The sequence below is a fragment of the Lithobates pipiens genome, unplaced genomic scaffold, assembly GCF_037356315.1.
Source record: "Lithobates pipiens isolate NorthernLeopardFrog02 unplaced genomic scaffold, aLitPip1_a1.2 Scaffold_13, whole genome shotgun sequence".
Taxonomy (NCBI): Eukaryota; Metazoa; Chordata; class Amphibia; order Anura; family Ranidae; genus Lithobates; species Lithobates pipiens.
Genome location: NW_027507718.1, coordinates 458967349 through 458990582, shown reverse-complemented (window position 1 = coordinate 458990582; position 23234 = coordinate 458967349). Strand labels below are relative to the sequence as shown.

Sequence of the window (23234 nt, the reverse complement as noted above, 5' to 3'; positions counted from 1 at the left end):
ATTCTTCGCATTCACAGTTCAACTGTATATTTTATGAATTTTTATGATTTTTTTTTTTTTTTCAAAGTGCAAAGAACATTTACATGAGTCCATGCCTCATAGGAGCTCACACTCTAATGCCCTTAGCACAGTTGCAGAGGCACCCTAAAAACCGATCACTGGGGAGATTATTTCTGTTTAGGAAAGCTCCTTAAATCTTAGGTAAAAATCAAATCTATTCAATATTGACCTGTTGTATTTGAATCCAAGATCACAAAACCGCAAGGCTTCAGTGCTAATCATTAGGCCACTGAGTACTAAATAAATACAATATAACCGGAATTGTTAACCATGAACTTGGTATAATGTAGCTAAATGCTACTAACGTATGCTTTTAAATGAAGGCCTAATATGCTGCTGTTGTTTTTTTTTTTTTTTTGTTTTTGTTTTAATCGCATAACCTCATTAGTCAGGAGGTATCTTCACTGAATAACAACCAGGTAGGTTTGAGAAATGTCCGCTTAATAAATGGAGTTCTTTCCTCGGGTGACCCTCACCCAGGTCTTGTATGCTGTCTTCACATTGTCTGTTCCCAACTTTGTTTGAGCAAAAACAATCAACTCTTATAATTCTAGGGAATTTACTAAAACTGGAGCAAATGGAATCTGGAGCAACTGTGTATAGTAAATCATCAGCTTCTATGTTTCGGCTTGTTCATTTAAGCTTTAAAAATGAAAGAAGCTTATTGGTTGTCATACACAGCTGCTGCAGTCTTAGTAAATTTCCCTCGGTATGTTTTAGTAACTGTCAAGCACACATTGTTGTATGATTTAACACCTTTGTGACCAAAGCTCATTGAAGCCAAGATGCCCAAGCCAAAATTAGCAGCTTTGGTATGCATAACTTGACCAATACATCAGTGACTTGTGTAGCCATTTTACATTGATCTTTAAGGTTTTTATGTATTACTCTGTTTTAACCCGTTCAGGACCGCCCAACACGTGCGGCTGTCAAAGGGAGAGTTTTATTGCCCACCCACTGCACATGTGTTGCTGGACAGGCAATGTGCGTATGCTGAGAATGCACTCACTGCACGCTCTCGGTCCTGCCTGAAGATCAGAAGCCAGTGGGACCGCTTTCCGATCATGTGACCACTGTGACAGTGGTCACATGATCACTAATCCTTCCTACCTACAAGCATTCCAAGGCAGGCGGGAAGGTGTTAATAAATACACTGCTTATTTTTTTTTTTTATGAACAGCTATCAAATAAACCTAATTATTTTACAAATAACCATTTTAAAACCACTTCAAGACCAGATTATATCACCCCCTTCCTGCCCAGGCCATTTTTCACTCGTCAGCGTTGTCACAATTTGAATGAAAATGACTCAATAATGCAACAACATACCCAAACTTCATACCATTTTTTTTAGACCAATAGAGCATTCTTTTGGTGGTATTTTTTTGTTTTTATTACAAATTTTTGCAAATAAATAATTTTTCTTAATAAATTTAGACCAAAGCGTATTCTGCTACATCAGCCCTCTGATTTTCCACGTGCTTACTAACATTTTGTAAATTTTCGGCTGCCTGGGAGCACGGGGGGGGGGGGGGGTAGTGAGCACGTCCGCTGTCTTGTCAAATAGCGTCCTCCATCGGATCGTGTCCGCTGCGTACTGCGCATGCGCAGTACACAGCAACACAGATTCCCAAAATTGCAGAGGATGAACGGCGCCTGCGCCGTGAGTCCAGGTTCTATCCCCACTATCCAAGTGGACATAGAGTTAGAATAAAAAAGAGCCGAGCGCAGCGAGGCCGAGCCCGAAGAGCGGCGAGCGAAGCTCGCCCGCAAGGGGCCCTCTAAAATTCACAACCCTATGTCCGCTTGGATGGTGGGGCTACCACCTCCACTCACGGCGCAGGCGCCGTTCAGCTTCGGAGATTTTCCGAAGCTTCGTCTGCTCTGTACTGCGCAGGCGCAGTACGGAGCGGACACTATTTGATGGCCGGACTTTATGCGCCAGAACACTGGCAGGCATGGTTGAATGGGAGTCGTTCTCCCAGTGATCGCCAAGAGAGAGCTGACCGGAGCATCAGAGCATGAAACATCGCTGTAGCAGCTTTCATTTCAATTGCCGTGTGTTCCCCGCACTTGCCCCGCCTCCGGGCCCGGGTACTTTGATAGACAGATCACCCGTTCAATCCCGGGATGTAGATCAAAGTCCCCAGGTCAGGAGGCAGGGCTCTATGTGACGGCAAGCGCGGGGAACACGCAGAAATTGAAATCAAAGCTGTTACAGTGATGTTCCTCGGTGCTCTGATGATCCGGCCGGCAATCCTTTTCCTCTGCTCTCTTCCACTGCACAGGTAGGCTGCATTGATGGACACAGGTAGGCTGCATTGATGGACACAGGTAGGCTGCATTGATGGATAGGAGAGAAAGAGGATCGCCGGCTGGATCATCAGAGCACCGAGGATCACAGTGTTTTGTTTGTGAGTAACATTTTTTACCTTAATAAAAGATGCTTTTGGTTAAATCAGAGAGCACTATGTATGTTTCATTGATTTTACATGGTCACCACATTCCTATCTACTGTATATGAGATTGTCATCTGATGTAGTAAAGAGACTGGATTTCGATCCTTGGACCACTTAGAGACACATTTTCACCTTTGATTACCCTTTTGGGAATGCTTGATTGACCTCAGAGGTCTACAGTGTGAGATGAGCGGCCTGTATATACGATGGTGGAAGCACTAATGAGGACGCATGTAAATTGCAATATTTTCCAAGCACACCGATCACTACTGAAGAGAATATTTTTACCTTTTAGTGTCATCTTTTTACGTCATGCTTTGCTCTCATATTATATGAACTGGGACTATTTATATGGCTCTCTTCTGCCAGATATTATTCAAATGTAATTTTAGTGTTATGATGCTTTTTCTTTTATTTAAAACACCTGAACATTTTAAAGAAAAAATGGGGATTTACTCACACCGTATGGCTATATGGTGCTTAAGCCCACTTACTGCGTGAAAGTACCCCATTATCAGTGGGTCCTATGCTATCCATAGAATGGAAGATCCTGCTTCTCTGAACCATGGGAGGAATACACTCCTCTATATGGGAGAACTAAAGGACTATCGGAGGAGTCCTTTATTTTTCCCATATAGAGGAGTGTATTTCTCCCATGCTTCAGAGAAGCAGGATTTTATGGATAGCGTAGGACCCACTGATAATGGGGTACTTTCACGCAGTAAGTGGGCTTAAGCACCATATAGCCATATGGTGTGACTAAATCCCCATATTTTTTGAAAATGTTCAAGTGTTTTAAATAGCCTTGCAGGAGTTAAATTAAATTGTTGCATGTGTGAGCTGTAATATTTTGTTCTGTTTTTTTATGGTCTTATGGCTGCACCATCTTTAATGCATCTTTTAGGGTGTGCCCCCCAAATCTTTGTCAAGTTCTTATGGTGACATTATGACAGGTGTGACAGTGAACAGGGACACTGTGACTGGTGTGCCGATGATTATGAATACTGGGACTGGGGCGGCAGTGATCAGGAATACTGTGACTGCTGTGGTGATCAGGGGCACTGCGACTGCTGTGGCGGTGATTATGGGCACTGTGACTGCTGTGGCAGTGATCAGGGGCACTGTGACTGCTGTGGCAATGATTAGGGGCACTGTGACTGCTGTGGCAATGATTAGGGGCACTGTGACTGCTGTGGCGGTGATCAGGGGTACTGGGACTGGTGTGGCGAAATCAGGGGTACTGGCACTGGTGTGGCGGTAATCAGGGGTACTGGCACTGGTGTGTCGGTAATCAGGGGTACTGGCACTGGTGTGGCGGTAATCAGGGTTACTGGCACTGGTGTGGCAGTGATCAGGGGCATGACCTGTTGTGGTGGTGATTAGGGAAACTGTATGTGGGCCGCATTGATTAGGAGCATTGACTGATAAACCTGGGTTGGCAACATTGTACACTGTGGCGGTGATCAGAGACTATGGCTGGCGGCACTGACATACAGTGATCAGAACAGCCAGCTATTGCACATGATTAACAGTACAATGTTACACTTTGCTTGCTAAAGGGAAATTAAATAACGTAGAAGGAGTTAAAGTTTCACTTTCTGACTCTGGATATGTACAAAAGCACTTTTACATTGCCTTTAAAGACAATCGAGGAAAATTGATTTTCTCCCTAAGAAATTACCTTTTTGTGATTTGGCTTGGTCAATAAGATAATGTGAGGTCCAATTAGAATTGGTTGCTATGGATTTTTGCAGTAAGCTGAAATCTGAATATTTACTGTTGGGTATTGCATTGTACCTGCAGTTACCAAATATTTCACATCCTAATTACATGAGCCCAAAAATATATTTATCACAAGAAAAATATTCATCTTTCATTAAGATTTCTCTGGAGATTTTCCATTGTAATTGGGTTTCTGGTTTGCAAGTGAATTATTTTGCCTTTGCTAGCCTGTTAGATGAAATATTCAGCCTCGAGACCTCTTGTTAACCGACTTTGATAAACCTACTTGCTGCTCTTTCTCCAGGTCCCACAGGCCACAGAAAGTATGCTTTTTTATTGAGATATTTGAGGACCGAGAAAAATGTGATTACATAGCTATGTAATCTGAAATCCCAGCTTCCTACCTGCTGATATTTCATTTGTTTCTTATTTGCTAATTACACTTCATCTGTTTTCTTTCTTCCATCCGCTCACCATCTGATTGCAGAAGATCTAATCAATGGCACCTGTCTGCATTTTCAGTGTGTTCTGATTCAACTACACTGACATCAATGCGGCTTTTGTGTCTGGTTTCATTATACATTTCTCTCTATTATCTGGTCGCGTATTGACTGGTGTCACAAGGGCTTTTGCATAGCTGCTATGTATTATTTAGGAGAATTGTGCTCAGAATGTCAGGGTGTTGAGTATAGAACCCTCCTTTTATTTCATCAAGCCTTACAGTTAGTGATGATTGACAGTGTTGGATGGCCTTCAGTTCATTTTGAATTCCAGCTTGGAGCTAAGGATTGTGTTTCCTCTTTGATCAGCAGTAACACGTTCTCCCCTATCTCCCCAAACACCTGAGGTCGTTCCCCAGGAGCACACCACCGGAGACAACTGATGATGTTGGCAGTTAACCAAAGGAGATAAATAGGAAAGTTGTCCAGGAACTAAACGGGGCGACATGTATACGACATTCAAGTATAGTCATGTTAAAAACTGAGATTAAGACCAATGGCCCTCAATAGAGTTGGTTGACATCCCAAGGTCAGAACAAGTGTTGGATAAAATCCAAAAGGCAGCCTGGAGTCACAAACAGAATGACAGCGTCAGATCAGGAGCAAGCTTTTGGTTTTGTCTTGGTGCACTCTTAAGAAGTCTTCTCCTAAAGTAGAAGTAAAGTCAAAAAATTTTTATTTTATATAGAGTAAGGCTTGCCGTAGATGGTGCAAATTTCTTTCCTGCAGCCACCGATTGCAGGTAAGAAATCTGCACGATTCCCCCATCAGCACAGGCAACACTGACAGGGGAATCCCTCCTTCCAGGCCATTGTCTTCTTTTGGTGGAGGAGGCTGTCCCTGCCAGGAGAAGACAGTGATTATCGCTAGCGGCTATGGCGATAATCAGAAGTGAATCAAGCAGGCTGGTTGTACTCAAGTTGATCGATCAATCAACTTGGTACATTAAGCGTGCTCATTAATGTTTCAAATCTTGGCTGGTTCCTGCTGAACCTGCCGAGATTCCAACCGTGTATGGCCGGCCTAAGCCAAAACAGGAAATTTAAGCAAGAGATAATCCCTGGTTGTCATCAGGGTCACTAAAACTAGTGACCCCATTGAAAGATTCTCCTCTATTACAGTTTTGGAGACTACCCAAAATTTGGGATGTTCTTTCACTGTTAGTCATAACAGTAAACATGACAAATAGGGTGAATCTCCCTAAGCCCCTGTACACACGGTCAGAGATTCTGCCAACCAAATCCGTCGGAATTGTGTCCGAAACTGTTGCATACACACGGTCGGACTAAGTTGTCGAAAAATCCGATCTTTCAGAACGTGATGACGTAATTTCGTTACGATGGGACTAGATTCAGGCTAGTAGCCAATAGCTTTGATGTAGGAATTTGATCTGAGCATGAGTGGCACTTGGTCCGATCAAAATTCTCTACACATGATCGGATTACGTCCGACCGGCCCAGTTGGTCAGGAAATATTTCCAACATGTTGGAAAATTGGGTCGGACGGAGATTCGGACGGAATCAGTCCGATGCATACCACACACAGTCGGATTAACTGACGACACGGTCCGATAAGACGCATTCCGACGGATTCTCCGACCGTGTGTACGCAGCTTTAGAGGGACAGAATCAGCAATAAAATTCTGACAGGGGTTCTACTCCCCCTTTGCTGTATCCAAAACTAAAAAAAAAAGTTTTAACTTTAGTTCATGCTTTAACCACTTGTGGACCGCCCCATGCACATATACGATGACAGGGCGGCAGCTCTGCTCCGGATTATGTACATGTACGTGATACGGCATTTCTGGATAGGGGGCACGGGTGCGCCTGCTGCCCCCATTCATGCTGTGATTCGGTACAGCACAAGCTGATCAGCAGGTCCTGACCAACAATTTATGGCCAGGACCTGCTGATCAGCTTAACAAATCACAGTACAGAGCTCTGTGTTTACTAGCAACGTAGGGCTCTGCACGTGCAGCAGAGATGTTGCAGATTTTTTTCTTCCTGCAAAGCAGGGAGAGCAATCAGCTACATCTATTATTAAAAGCAGAACATAATACCCACATACCATTTGTTAGGCAGACGGTTAAACCCTTGATTGCTCCTAGATGTTAACCCCTTCCCTGGCAGTGTTATTAGTACAGTGACCGTGTATAGTATTAGCACAGATCACTATGTTAATGCCACTGGTGATGTCATTGTCAGTCAGTTCCCACCCACAGATTGCCCTTTGAACTATCAGTCTGATCACCACCATTACTAGTATAAAAAGAAATAAAAATTCCAGTATGTATATCATGGTTTGTAGACCTTAAAACATTCACGCAAATCAATCAATATACTTATTGGGATTTTTTTTTTACCAAGGGCATGTAGCAGAATACATTTTGGCTTAAATGTATGAAGAAATTAAATTTTTTATTAGATATGTTTTATAGCAGAAAGTAAAACAATTATGTTTTTGGGGTTTTTAAAAAAAAAAAATTCAGTCTTTGTTCATTTATATAATAAAAAATAAAAAAGCCCACTGGTGATCAAATAGCACCAAAAGAAAGGTCTAGTTGTGTGTAAAAAAAAAAAATGGTAAAAATATAATTTGCGCACAGTGTTGCATGACCACGCAATTGCCAGTTAAAGTAGCGCAGTGCTGAATAGCAGCAAATACCCTGGTCATGAAGGAGTTAAAACCTTTCAAGTTCAAGTGGAGATCATCTTGTGGCGTGTCTCTGCTGCTTTCTCAGTTCCAGGCTAGAGTTAGGTCGGTCATTTTAATCACTTGCTGTTGGAGGATTCTGCAAATATAATTGAGTTTTCACTAAAATTATATATTTGTCCCAGCCAGTATTGTTTAGTCAATGTGCAGTTACACAATAGAGCAGTATTAAACCCAAAATCACTTCTTTATTATATTACAGCTTACCAATTATTAGATGTGATGACTGCATTAGTTCTCTTTTTAGGTTTGCTTTCGTTTACTTTTAAGAGATGATCTTGGCAATAAGTCTGTTATTTTTCAACAGACCAAGCTGCCCTGCAGCTGTAGATGTTAGAGGGTTGAGAAAAAACATTTATCACTAACAAGGGTGCTTACTAATGGTCAACTATTATTTAAAATGTTGATCCTAAAATGAACAATACTTTTAAAAAGTGTTAGCTAGAGTTTGGCGTCAGTTTGCTTATATCTAAATCTGCTAGTACAAGCTGAACTCCCACTGCCCAATGCTGCTGTCCAGTGGTGGTTCTGTTGCTCCTTCATCCAGAGTGGGAAGGTGTGTTACTGGCCAATACATTAGGTGAAAACAGAGGGCCAGTTCACACCATAGAAACGCAGTCCGGGTGATGCTTTTTGTGCATGAGCATTTTTGATGCGTTCCAGTTTGTTTTTGTGATGCAGTTCAGTGAATCCCCTTACCCTGTTTTTTCTTTAAGGGTATGTTCACCTTTACAGAACAATCTGTAAGGTGAACTTACATAGGAACACACTTGAACTGACAGCACTGGTGTGAACTATACCATTGAAAATCATATAACCTGTTTTCCATGCACTTTTGATGCAGAAAAAAAAACAACCCACTGGACTGCATGTGGTGTTCACAGTATTGCGATGCTGGAACCACCACAATTCCAATGCCAGTTCCTGCATCGCCTCTCCCCTCCCTTGTGCAAATCCAATGCAAGTTCAGCCATACAACTGTATGGCTAAATTCGCATTGCACAGACATTGCATATGATCTGCACAGCAATGCAACGCCTGTTTGCAATAGTGTGAACCCAGACTAAAAAAGAAAACAAATGCAGTCACATTGTCTGATGGAAATAATACTGCTTTAAAGTATTACTAAACCCACAACAGTAAAATCAGTGTGTATATGCAGTAAAGCATGCTTGTTATACTCACTGTGGAACCCAAGAGGTCAATCCTCTGCATTGGGAAAATGGGTGACAGGGGGCGCTGTGTGGTAATGATATGGAATAAATGATAGGAATAAAGTGACGTGCAATAAAAGTGCAAATGAGGCAACTACTACGTGCCTGAAAAGTGCCATAGGACATAGATACATCAATTCAAATATAAACTGCAACAATAGATGTACCAATGTGAGATAATATTTAAAAAAAATAAAACATTGATAAAGTCCATGATATAAATTAATGGTGGCTTAAATCTTTATAGCGGAGAGGAAATCCTTCCCCGGTAACATAAAACAACTCCAGAAGTGCTCAGATATGAAAACTCACCAAATGGATATGACCTCTTTAATTAAGAAGACAGTCTAATGCGGTAGGGAAATCCTATTAGGAACCCGTAGTTAATGGATGAAGGCTCTGTACTGCGTCCTCCTCTCCTACAAAATATCTCATAAGGAAACAAAAGGACAATCCATGGCGCAATACTGTTTTTATATTTGAAAATAATACAAACAAAAGGCAGGGGTACTTGCTTACATTAGTGGGTGCCTTGGCCTGGCACTGAGGATAGCTTGCATAAATTGCAATATGAGAGCTGCTCACCGCTGGGCTCACGTCCAAGGAAGCTCGGATCTGGAAGTGGTGTGACCGGAAGCGCCTCCAGTCCTATAGCACTTATCAGGTGGGTAGTAGTTACCTCATTTGCACTTTTTTTTGCACATGTCACTTTATTCCATGTTATATGGTCTTTAACCTCCCTGGCGGTATGATTCTGTCAGGAATTCTATTGCAAAAGCGGTACAATTCTTTTGCATGGAAATTTGGTGTTATCATAGGTCTGCAATTCTTAGTAATTACTTACTAAAACCTGACCAAACAAGGCTCTAGTAGACATCCCAGATGTGATAAAGTTTGAAACACAAAATCATGAATTATAATCTGATAAATAATATAATTTTATTCAATAATGTAATGCGAAATAATGAAATTTATCAAACAAAGAAAATTCAATAAACATCCTGAGTGTGATAAATTTTGAAGCAAGGTACAACACACAGTCCAAAATCACAATCCGGACAATAGAACCGGCTTTCTTTTCGGACTTTTTTTCCACTGCTATCTCTCTTTGAGCAGCAAACCACGCACATCCTGGTAGGTGCTGCCTTTTTTGCGGTTGGTGGTATGTAGTCCACAAAGTGACGACCTGTTAGGCATTCTGGGTTGACAACGTCAACAGCATGTCCTCCAGGTCTGATCGCAGATCCTGATGGTGTCTGGTGTTCAAGGAAAATCTGCTCAGCCACCTTCCAGGTAAAATCGGCATGAATAAGAGGCTTGTGACTCTGTGCTGTGTATAGGACATATGCGTTCCAAAGGCATTGCTCCAGAAGATGCGGGAAAATCTTTTTATAATATTTTTTTTGCTGCTTGCGCATAGCCGGATAAAATGTCATTGCCTGATCGGCTCTGTCCACGCCTCCCATAATGCAATTATAGTCTATGACGACTTGCGGCTTCAGCACATCTTTCCCACGTTTGGTATGGCAGTGGAGGTATTGTGCACCGTGCTCATGAGACACATGTCCTTCTTGTCTCGCCATCGCATTGCCATCATCTTACCCTTCTGCCAGGCAACCATTTCTCCAGTTTTTAGATTTTTCCTGGAGAACAGAGATGGCATGTCACGTCGATTAGGCCTAACAGTACTATACGCATCGGTCTTGTTTTTTAGCGAAACCTTAAAAAGTTCCGGAGACGTATAGAAGTTGTCCATGGTGACACAATATCCCTGGTTCAGCAATGGCTCCAGCAGTGTGAGGACTGATGATGTGGCCATCCCATAGCCGCTCTACCTGGGGTTGAACTTTGTGCCTTTACCGGTGTAAATGACCGAATTCCAGATGTACCCGGTGGATGACTCACAGAGCATGTAGGACTTTATGCCAAATCTCGCTCTTTTGGATGCAATAAATTGTATCCAGCTCAGGCGTCCCTTGTAGGCCATCAAGCTTTCATCCACGCTGACGTCCCTTTCTGGCACGTAGGTCCGCTGGAAATTGCTCACAATAATTTGCAATACCTCCCAGATTTTTTTGAGTTTGGGTGCAGGATGCATGGCCTCATCAAACTCTTCATTGTTCGTGAAATGGAAATATTTCATGATGAGGGAAAAACGGTATTCGGACATCACGGTGCCAAAAAACGGAGTGGCCAGTAATTTATTGGTGGTCCAGTACCATTTCTGCAGCGGTTTCCCCACCACCCCCTGAAGAATAATGAGTCCCAGGAACTGCCAGATGTCCTCTTTGGTCACTGGTTCCCACTTTCTGCTTCGGGAAAACCTGGCATGCAGCGTAGCGGATTGCTGTACCTGGTAGCGGTTTGTGACAATTTTTTCAATTACATCCTCAGTGAGAAATAATTGCAGGTATGCCAGAGGATTGTCACGTTCGACATCTACCTTCATCCCAGGTGATCCAGTGAAGGGGAATCTTGGCGGCGCTACCTGGTCTGTATCGCAGTCGATAGGGCACCAATTGCGCACATCGCTGAGGTCAGGTGCAGGGTCATCACCGCTGTCACTTGTCAGATCCGTGTCAGTGTCAGACGACAAATCTCCCCACGACTCGCTATCGCTAATTTCTGCGAGCAACTCCGTGTCGCTACCGCTGTCACTCAGCTGGTCCAATGGCGATTTTGTAGCGAAGTGGCGCTTTTTTGATGCCATGTTATATTTTATTTTATTGGAGGCAAGGGGCACTGTATAGTTTATCAGTCAGATAGAGATGATACAGTGTAATCCTCTCAGATTACAATGTATCACCTCTATTTATGTGTTTGTGTTGTGTTCACTTTTTGAAATTCCCACCCAGTTCCGCTCCCGTGCGCCGCTGCTGCTCGCAGAGAACGGAACCAGGAAGTCAGGATGCCGTGATCTCGCCGGCGATCGTGTCGGCGATCACAGGGGAGGACACGGAGGACAGCGGAGAACATCGCTGGAGCGCCGGGAGAAGGTAAGATCTCCGCTCGTGCTCTGCAATGTTACCCCGAGCTTGACTCGGGGTTACCGATAATACAAGAAAAAACCAAACCTGAGTCTAGCTCCGGGATACTGCCAGGGAGGTTAAGATAAGAAACATATCAGTACCACACAGCGCCCCCTGTCACCCATTTTTCCAATTGCACAATGTTCTTTCATTGTTTTGGGGAGCAGCTATATATAATATATATATATATATAATTTATTAGATTTGTTTCAAAATTATTGTTTGGTGCAAGGTTCCCCTTTTACACCAATTCTCTGCAATGTATAAAAAGGCTGCTTGAGATTAACCCATCAAAGTCGAAGGCACTGTCGACTAACCTCTCTATGGAGTTGCTGGGGGACTTGCAGTCGGCCTTTCCTTACCAGTGGGTCTCCTCCTTGCCTAATTTGGGAATCCGTCTCACTTCTATGTATCAGGCTTTATATCAGGCGAATTATCCACCATTGTTCAAAGGATTAACGGATATGTTGTCCTCCTTACCTCTTTCATGGTTCAGGAGAATAACAGCCATCAGAATGGCGTATCTCCCGAAGCTACTATACTATTTTCGGGTTCTTCCTATCCCAGTTCCTTCACATGTCCTCAATACCCATCAGCGTAGGATCCTGCAATTTATCTGGGGATCGTCTCGCCCCCGCATTAATAAACAAATCATGTTCGCCAAAAGAAGTAATGGGGGCCTCTCGGTCCCAAACATAAGAGACTACTACGTAGCAGCTACCATTGCTCTGCTCTCCCACCTCCACGAGACGTATCAGCTCCCACTATGGGCTACTATTGATCTGCTTGAAGTTGACCCCATCCCAATTTCTTCATTACCATGGCTCTCACCTATACGCCGCCATACGATTACGGGGCCTTGTATGAATCACACGTTACGAGTTTGGGACTCGGTGAAGTACTCTGCAGGGCTGGTCTCTCCCCATCTTCCGTTGATGCGACTCCTTCATTGCCCACTTTTCCCCCTGGGCCTTGATAACCCAGCACAATTTAAGTGGTGGACCATGAATGGATTCGGGGACGTACACTCCTTGCTTACTCCCACTAGAATCTTATCATTTGAAGTTTTACGCTCGTCGAATGACATACCTTTACGAGAACATTTCAGGTATCTGCAGATCCGTAATTTCCTCCAGAGTCTCATTCAATCTCAAGACGCCCCACATAGGTTGACACCGTTTGAGAGCATCTGTAGATCCAGGCCCCACTCTCCTGGTCTGATATCTCTGATATGCTTAGCTCTGATCTCTAAGAAGAGACCTCCAGTGCGGTCCTATCATTTGCAGTGGGAGAGAGAGTTTGGAAAGAAGCTTGACCCGGAGGACTGGCAGGCAATGACCCTAGCCATATCCAACTGCTCGCGCAACGTAATAATTTTGGAAAATGCATATAAGGTCTTGTACCGGTGGTATTACACCCCAATGCGCCTGGCTCGCTTTATCCCAACCTGTTCCCCTCTCTGCTTTAGGGAATGTGCCCAGGAGGGCACTATGGCCCATATTTGGTGGATGTGCCCGCGGGTGTGCAAACTATGGGTCAGGGTGTACGCATTACTCCGTAGTCTACTTCGAGTAAATCTTAAAAGAGATCTGTTCGAGGCACTTCTTGGCAAACCAATCACTGCACTACTACACCCAGAACGACAGTGGCACAACATCTCTTTACTGCGACTAAGTTGACAATAGCCAGAGCATGGAGAACCCCAGCCCTGAGTTTTGAGGCAGTCAAGAACTGACTGAACGATGTTATGGTCAATGAAAAATTGTCTTCTGTTCTTTCTGACACTCATGCCAAGTTCCTACGGGTCTGGCAACCCTGGATCGCATACCATTATTCTCCTAGATTCGATGTTGCTATATTGTCACTGTAAGGACCTGTTGGGCACACCCTGTGAACCCATTCTCTTCTCTCTTTCCCCCCTCTCTTCCCTGACTCCTCTTCCTTCTCTTTTTTTGACCCTCACTACTCCTCCCCTGCTTTTTATTCTACAAACTCTTCTAATCAACTCTTGACCCTTAGAACATCTTCTTCCTTCCTTCTTCTCTTTTCGCCTTACCAATTTACTGCAGATGATTACTATGGGCTTTCTATATATTGTATGACACGCTTCTGTTGCAGTCATGTGAAAACCCGGGTCCGCCCGGACACAGGAAATGTTTACATTGCTAGGCAACAGCCTGCTTGAATTTATACTATACTGTGAAACACCTGTACTGAAATCCGAATGTAAGCCTATTGTATTGGAATGTAAATTTGTAAATTAATAATAAAAACATTTGTTAAAAAAAAAAGGCTGCTTGATCTTGTATGCCTAGATTCTCCCCTCCCTGCACTCTCCCCCTGGACAAGTCCGGATAAGATGGAGCCTTTGGAGTCAGGCTGTACATGCTCAGTTTGGTGTGTATTGTTAGAGAGGTGTTTATTTCTTGGGAGAGTGCATGTGATCAGCACAGGGCCAATCAGAACTGTCCAGACAGAGGGTCAGGAATCCTGCAGCCTCATAGGACAGCTCAGTGAAGTATGAAAACTCCTACAAGTTTTAACCAGACACTGAAGTCACAAGATTGTTATAAACTGCTGATGAGAAAGGTATTTAGCTGTTTATATTTACTAAAATAATTGCATTTCCATGTTCTGTGTACTGTGGACGACCAGATATAGTGAATGCAAGGTCCTGCGTTTAGTAACACTTTAAGCACTTACTAGCAATCACCTGTAATGGAATCTCTTGTATGGTTTGATGGGCCAACATCTGAACTTTTTATCCTTTCATTTCTGGCCACAAGTTATAAATCAGTAATTGGCTTGTAAGTTTATAAAAAGGTACTAGCTTTGTGTAGTGTATTCTTCCAAGTGAATGTTTGAAGCATGTGATTTTACGGTCCATAAACAGTCAACACTTGAATTTTGGCAGATTCCTGCATAATTGGTGGAAATTTCAGCTGTGGATGTCCCTGTCTGCCCAGCTGGGTTGAATATTGTTGGCTGTACAGTGACTGCATCCAATCAGATATAGTCACATTCCGGGTACTCTTGCAGCTGGGGGTATCGGTAGTTATCAGAGTACCATAGCCAGCAGGGAGTTTATTTCAATTGTCCAGCCCAATATCTATGGCTAGCCTTAGTGCTATAGTATTGGCAAAGATTTAGTCAACTTAATTTCCGACAGTGTAGTCTCTCTTGACAGCCAGTAGAAATGATGGCATTAACAATCAAACTTGTCTCTGTCTCTAGCTATTCTCTGCAGGAGGGAGCTAGATATGAGAAATAGGGATTTGTGCTTCATATTTTTTACAGTGAAGCAAAAAATTAGCCATAGCAAGACCGCAAAATCTATAACCTATTTCTTGCTAAATGTTCACATATAGATAAAATGTCAAACTATCGTATCTGTGGTACCATGCGAAAGCTCTACCAGTCCTGAAAATTCAGCAGTGAAGATAAATTAAGCGTCATGTACGGGCGGCGTCACCTCCTTTGATGGTGGACGTCTTATGGACGCCCATGCGTCACCGCCCGTACATGACACTGGAGGCGTAACCTTCGAGCCCTTGTGGGTATATCTAGATGTTCAGCACGGCTTGGATTCTGATTCACAACTTGACAATTGGATAGAGCAGTCACATCTCTAAGCCCTTGTACACACGGTCGGAGAATCCGTCGGAATGTGTCCTATCGGACCGTGTCGTCGGATAATCCGACTGTGTGTGGTATGCATCGGACTGATTCCGTTGGAATATCCGTCGGACCCAATTTTCCAACATGTTGGAAATATTTCCCGACCAACTGGTCCGATAGGACATACTCCGATCATGTGTAGAGAATTTTGATCGGACCAAGTGCCACGCATGATTAGATCAAATTCCTACATCAAAGCTATTGGCTACTAGCCTGAATATAGTGCCATCGTAATGAACAACAACGACAACGACAAAATCCGACGGATTTGGTTGTGGAAATCTCCGACTGTGTGTACAGGGGCTTAGAATAAACTGACAACCATTGGATTTTTCACTCCATTGAGACATTTTCCAGACATGATTTTAAGGGGCTAAGTGTAGACCGCAGTGAGAAATACCCCTATGCAGACCGTGCTGATCCTCCGGATGTTCCCCTGTTGTGGCCTTTGTTTTTTTCCACCCCCTCAGCTCCCAAACTGGATGCACTACATGGCTGCCATTTTGATATCCAGCGTTTGACAATGTATCTGAGACCTTCGATACAACATTCATGCATCTGCCCCTGAAGAAGCGAGCAGGGTCTCGCGAAATGCATAGGGCTTTATTGATGCTTGTTTTATGCCAGTACATGCTGGGTATTATTGAGGTCTGCATTATGTTTACATACTTCCCTGTCCACCTTAATCTCCCTTCTTTAAGTACAAATTTTAGGAACTCCAACCATTTTTATACACAGTCCCCCCATTTTCAGGGGCTCAAATGTAATTGGACAAATTAATATAATCATAAATAAAATGTTAATTTTTAATATTTTGTTGAGAATCCTTTAATGGCAATGACTGCCTGAAGTCTGGATACCATGGACATTACCAAAGACTGGGTTTCCTCCTCTCTGATGCTTTGCCAGGCTCTAACTGCAGCGGTCTTCAGTTGTTCTTTGTTTGTGGGTCTTTCTGCTTTTAGTTTTGCCTTCAGCAAGTAAAATGCATGCTCAATTGGGTTGAGAATAGGTGATTGATTTGGCCATTGCAGAATGTTCCACTTTTTTTTCCTTCAAAATTTCCTGGGTTGCTTTTGCAGTGTGCTTTGGATCATTGTCCATCTGTACTGTGAAGCATTGTCCAATCAACTTTGTGGCATTTGGCTGAATCTGGGCCAACGGTATATCTCTAAACACTGCAGAGTTCATCCAGATGCTTTTATCTTCTGTCACATCATCAATAAACATCAATGACCCAGTGCCGCTGAAAGCCATGCATGCCCATACCATCACACTGCCTCCACCATGTTTTACAGGTGACGTTGTGTGATTTGGATCATGAGCTGTTCCAAGCCTTCTCCAGACTTTTTTCTTCCCATCATTCTGGTACAGATAAATCTTTCATCCGTCCAAAGAATGCTTTTCCAAAACTGTTCTGGCTTTTTTAGATTTTTTTGGCAAAGTCTAATCTGGCTTTTCTATTTTTCAGGCTTATGAATGGTTTACACCTTGTGATGGACCCTCTACATTTGCTCTGGTGAAGTCTTCTCTTGATTGTAGACTTTGACAATTATACGCCCACCTCCTGGAGAGTGTCCTTCACTTGTCTGGATGTTGTGAATGGTTTTTCTTTAGCATAGAGAGGATCCTGCGATCATACACCACGATTATCTTCCGTGGACGTCCAGGCCTTTTTATGTTGCTGAGCTCACCAGTGCGTTTTTCTTTCCTCAGAATGTACCAAACTGTTGATTTGGCCACTCCTAATGTTGCTACTATCTCTCTGATGGATTTGTTTTGTTTTGAAGCCTTACAATGGCCTGTTTCACATGCATGGGCATATTCTTTGAACGCATGATGTAGGTTCACAGCAATAGATTCCAAATGCAAATACCACACTTAGAATTAATTCCAGACATTTTACCTGCCTAATTGACGAATAAATAATTTAAAGTAGTAGCTCACACCTGGCCATGAAACAGCTTTTGATTCAATTGACCAATTACTTTTGGTCCCTTGAAAAATAGGGGAGGGCTATTCTTAAAAGCTGTAATTCCTAACTCCTTTCTCTGATTTGGATGTACATACCCTCAAATTAAACCTGAGAGTGTGCACTTTTAGCCCATATCCAATATATAACTGTCTTAAATATGAAATTGTGCCTGTGTCCAAATATATATGGACACAGGTACAAATGTCAAAATTGGGCCCAATTGGCCATTTTCCCTCCCCGGTGTCATGTGACAAGTTTTCAGGTGTGAATGTGTGTTAAATTTGGTGTTATCACTCTCACTCTCATACTGGTCACTGAAAATTCAACATGGCAAAAGAAAAAAAAAAGAATTGTTGCGCTACCTAAAGATGTGTATAATTTAATCTCAGTATAAATACAGTTGTTCTGTGAATCCCTCAGGTTTGCTAGAGAACTGTAGTGAACAAACAGCATCATGAAGGCCAAGGAACACACCGGACAGGTCAGGGATAAAGTTGTGGAGAAGTTTAAAGCATGGTTAGGTTTAAAAAAAAAAAAAAAAAAGCTTTGAACATCTCACAGAGCACTGTTCAGACCATCATATGAAAATGGAAAGCGTATGGCACAACTGCAAACCTACCAAGGCATGGCCGTCCACCTAAACTGACAGACCAGGCAAGGAGAGTATTAATCAGAGTAGCAGCCAAGAGGCCCATGGTAACTGGAGGAGCTACAGAGATTTACATCTCAGGTGGGAGAATCTGTCCACAGGACAACTATTAGTCGTGCACTCCACAAATCTCACCTTTATGAAAGAGTGGCAATAAGAAAGACATTGTTGAAAGAAAACCATAAGAAGTCCTGTTTGCAGTTTGCGAGAAGCCATGTGAGGGACACAACAAACATGTGGAAGAAGGTGCTCTGGTCAGCTGAGACCAAAATGTTACTTTTTGGCCTAAAAGCAAAACACTATGTGTGGCGGAAAACTAACACTGCACATCGCCCTGAGCACACCATCCCCACCGTGCAACATGGCGATGGCAGCATCATGTTGTGGGGATGCTTTTCTTCAGCAGAGAAAGGGAGCTGGTCAGCATAGATGGGAAGATGGATGGAGCCAAGTACAGGGCAATCTTAGAAGAAAATCTGCAAAAGTCTTGAGACTGGGGCAGAGATTCACCTTCCAGCAGGACAACAACCCTAAACATACAGCCAGAGCTACATTGGAATAGTTTATATCAAAGAATATTCATGTGTTAAAATTACCCAGTCAAAGTCCAGATCTAAATCCAATTGGGGGGGCGTGGCTACCGAGCCTCCTGATGAACGCTTGATCGGCGAGCTCCGCACCAGTGACAGGAGAATCGTCTGTTATAGGTGTCCCGCCAGCGCGAACGGAGGCTCTACACCAAGGGGAAGTGTTCAACGATCCCCCGACATGGCTCGCAAACTAAAAGGATCTGCTCAGCTCCAGAAGGTGCCGCATTTTTTTCCACGGAAGACCTCCGGCCTAGGCCAAGATAGCGCTCGCGGCACCTCTCCGACTGCGTCCTCGGGTTCTAGTGCGGACAGTGCAAGCCCCAGATCACAAAGCAGACCGCACCGCAGATCACCGGAGGCTCCCACCCTGCAATCCCTGAGCCTGGTGAAATCCAGACCCAGAATGGCTCCGGAGTTTGAGACGGAGAAGGTGAGCACAGGCCCTGATTCACTGGATAACACAAGGAAGCTGGCGGAGCACATTAACTCTTTCCCTACCAATGACCAGCCAGTCTCCGACACAAAACTAAAGGACATTCTAGTTTCTTTGCATAGTTCCCTGCATGCAGATTATGGAGTGCATGAGTGGCTTCAGGGCTGATATGACTGAGCTGGGAGAGCGTGTAGACCATGTGGAAAATAAAATGGGGGAATTTACCTCCACGTTTAACTCGCTCATTGACTCCCATAATGACCAAACTGACAAGGTGGAGTGGCTAAAAACCAAAGTCGCAGACCTCGAAGGACAGGTCACGTAGAAACAATGTAAAAATACACAGCATACCAGAATCGGTGACAACAGGGCAGCTTCAGCAGTATGCCCAAGACTTCATTGAAGCTTATTTACCAGATCTCTCTGCTCCTGACCTGGTGATTGACCGCATACATAGATTGCTAAAGCCTACTCACCTTGCTGACAATATCCCGAGAGATGTGTTAATGAGGGTCCATTTTTTTCACGTAAAGGAGCGCTTCATGTTGGCTTTCCGCAACAATAAACAACCACCTGAGAAGTTTGCCTCTGTTCAACTATTTGCGGACTTGTCACAATTTACTATGCAAAAACGCAAAGCCATGCTCCCAATTACTAAAGCTTTGCGGAATCACGCTATAATCTACCATTGGGGTTAACCCGCAAAATTGACGATCACAAGACATGACCACACGACTACTATCAACAACCTGCAAGAGGGACTCGCCCTACTTAGGACCTGGGACATCATTCCTGAGCAACCTGCAGAGCCCTCGGCGACGACTTCGAAAGTAGACGCACGTGACTCCTGGCATCTAGTCACCCACAAGAAAAAGAAAGCCCAGAAACGCACTGGCTGAGCACCTAGCAACTCTAAGCAACTATGATAAACCAGAATCTCCTGGCCTGACGGAAAGATATGCTTTCTAAATTCCCCCCCAAGAATAGAGGCAGCAGCACTGCCGACTGATTCCTTGCAGGATCGCATCTTTTTACAAGTTGGCCTATTTTATGGCAGTTACGTACTGTTTTTTGTTTCTTTCATTATATGTTTTTCTCCCATATTTTGTTTTCTTTTGCTAGAGATGGTCTGATGACCCAACAAGTTGCCGTAACCAACAGCTACCGCTCCCGATGGCTGGAGTGGACATTCTGGAAGGCACGCAGCAGTTTCCTGCAGGTACTCATTGACTGCCAAAGGTAATAACAAATGGTTCTCAAAATAATTTTGTATAATGCGCACGGACTTAATCACCCTGCAAAAAGGGCCTCACTATGGAAGGAGGCGCAGAGACTGCAGGCTGATGTACTATGTGTTCAGGAGTCACATTTCCTGGCCTCTGCCCCACCGTCCTTTAAACATAAGCACTTGCCGCATATTTTTATGGCTTCAGCTTCACAAAAACGTAAGGGGGTTATCATTGCTATCAAGGATAGCGTGGCTTTCAGCCACAAAATGACACTCTCCGACCCGGAGGGGAGATATCTGGTGGTGGTTGGAGACATAAACAACAAGACCTATACCATCGTGTGCCTTTATGCACCCAACTCCCACCAGCAGAGGTTCTTGAAGAGACTACTTAAAAAAAAGTTTCCGACCTCAGGAAGGGGTCTTCGGTGCTCTGTGGCGATTTTAATCTCACCTCGGACTCTACCAGTGACACAACCACTCCAGACGCCTGTTACCCTCGCTGCAATATATCCTCAATGCTGAAAACTTATACGATGTGTGGAGATGTCAACACCCTACTGAGAGGGATTTTTGCTTCCACTCCTCTAGGCATAACTCTTTTTCACGTATTGATATGATTATTGTAGATCGATATGTACTACAGGCGGTGTCCTCCTCCGCTATCCACGAGATCTCATGGTTCGACTATGCTCCGGTCTCAGTCACGGTGCCGGAGGGGAATGCTCCTAATTCAACATTTGTGTGGAGAGCCAACTCCACTCTGTTTCAGACCCCAGCTCGGGGGGTAGCTATTACTGATTATCTAAGAGAGTATTTTACCCTCAATGAGGATTCTGTTGCAGACCCGATGGTACTCTGGTGCGCCCATAAGGCGTTCATCAGAGGGATTTTGATCCAAATGAATGTAAACCTTAAAAGACAAAGAACTTCCAAAATAAACGCCCTTTTAGAGGAAATCAAAACTGTAGAGATCACTAACAAAAAACCCAGAGCGAGGTCTGGGCAGCTAAATTACTTAAGCTTCGCTCTGACCTTAGATGTTTGTTGTTGAGCAATATGATAAATCTATTAAATCGCTGAAGCTTCTCCACTACTCTGCTGGGAATAGAGCTGGGAAACACCTGGCTCGACGGTTACAAGAGTCCAGGGCTAGGACAAAGATTCCCTACTTGATTAACCAATCAACCAAAAAATTTCTGACTCTTTTGCTAGTTACTACTCCTCCATTTATAATATTAAAGATGATAGCGACACCCCACAGCCCTCTAAGGAGAGCATCCAAACCTTTTTAGCTGATATCAAATTTCCCAAACTATCACAAGAACAACTTTTGACCCTAAATTAACCCATCACGCAGGAGGAGATACAAAAAGCAATCCACTCACTCCCATTAGGAAAATCCCCAAGCCCTGACGGTTTGCCAAATGGTTACTTCAAGACATGCTACAGTATTCGGTCCCCTACACTACAAAAAGTTTATGCCAAGGCCACTTCTTCTTCCTCCTTCCCCACTGAGATGCTCAAAGCTTATGTGGTGACCATCCCAAAGCCAGGTAAAAGTCCCAACACCCCTCCCAACTTTTAGCCCATATCGCTCCTTAATACAGATGTTAAAATATATGACAAAATCTTGGCCCAAAGACTCTTGCTTATCTTGCCCACATTCAAAAACCCAGACCAAGCGGGCTTTACAGTTGGTAGACAGGCATCGGATGCTACTCGCAGAGTCATAGACCTTATTCACCATGCTAAACCTGTCGGAAGCCTTCTCTTCTCCTGTCCTTGGATGCGGAGAATGCGTTTGACAGGGTACATTGGGGGTATATGGATCTTGTCCTAAATAAATTTGGATTTGAGGGCCCAATTCTGTCTGCAGTTCTGGCTTTGTACTCGTCACCTTTAGCCCAGGTATACACTTCAAATATGCTCTCCCGTCTGTTTACTATATCAAATGAAACAAGACAAGGTTGCCCTCCTGTCCCCCTCAATATTTAACCTCCTCATAGAGCCCCTAGCCGAAGCAATTAGATCCCATACGCAAATTATAGGCTTCTCCTTACATGGCCAGACTCACAAAATAAATCTTTTTGCTGATGATATTATTTTATTTATAAATTTCCCATCCCAGTCTCTGCCACATGCACACCATATCTTAGAAAATTTCAGCAGGATCTCCTACTATAAGGTAAACTACGGCAAGTCACTCATTCTGCCCTTGGGAGTCCCTCCAGCGCTCCAAGGTAGGTTATGTAAGCGTTTCCCATACTCGTGGAGCTCAGCAGGGATACCCTACTTAGGCCTCCAACTGACCCCAGATCCAAGTAAGTTAGCAGATGCCAACTACTTACCATTGTTAAATAGAATGCAAGTGGAGACTAAACATCTTTCCAAGTTTGAATTAACTTCGTCGGCCCGATTGGGCTCTTTTAAAATGCTCCTACTCCCCCAAATATTATATATATTCGGGACCCTCCCAGTCCCGATTAAAAATGCACATCTTAAGGCCTTAACCCCTCACCTAATAGATATGTATGGAATACAATGAAATCTATATGTTCTAGGATCAGATTAACCAAACATAGGAGAGCGGGAGGCATGGGACTTATTGACCTACGTGACTACGCTTGAGCCGCCAGACTCGCACAACTGAAAACATGGTTCACAAGCACTTCCAATATACTGTGTTGTAACCTGGACCAATCTCTTAGCCCTACCAGGGATCTAGTCTTCTTACTCCTACTAGATAGGTGGAAACCCTTCCCACTGCAACAGCTCCCCCTAACTATTCAAGCCTTGCTGATGGCCTGGAGAGATCTTTGCAACAATAAATCACCTTCTGATACCCTAGTTGAAGTACCTCTCCCTATCCACATATTAACCAAGGCCATTCCAGGTATCACGGCCAGAGACTGGCAGGTAAAAGGTATCGCTCATATCTCGGACCTGTTCCAGGATGAACAGCTCAAACCTTTCCAACAGTTA

The 23234-nt window shown here is 43.6% G+C and overlaps 1 protein-coding gene across 1 annotated transcript in view; it reads left to right on the top strand.

Moving 5' to 3' along the window:
* The window catches only part of EVC2 (EvC ciliary complex subunit 2), a 287368-nt gene that overhangs the window by 183924 nt on the left and 80210 nt on the right, over window positions 1-23234 (top strand). The gene's annotated exons all lie outside the window — the stretch shown is intronic.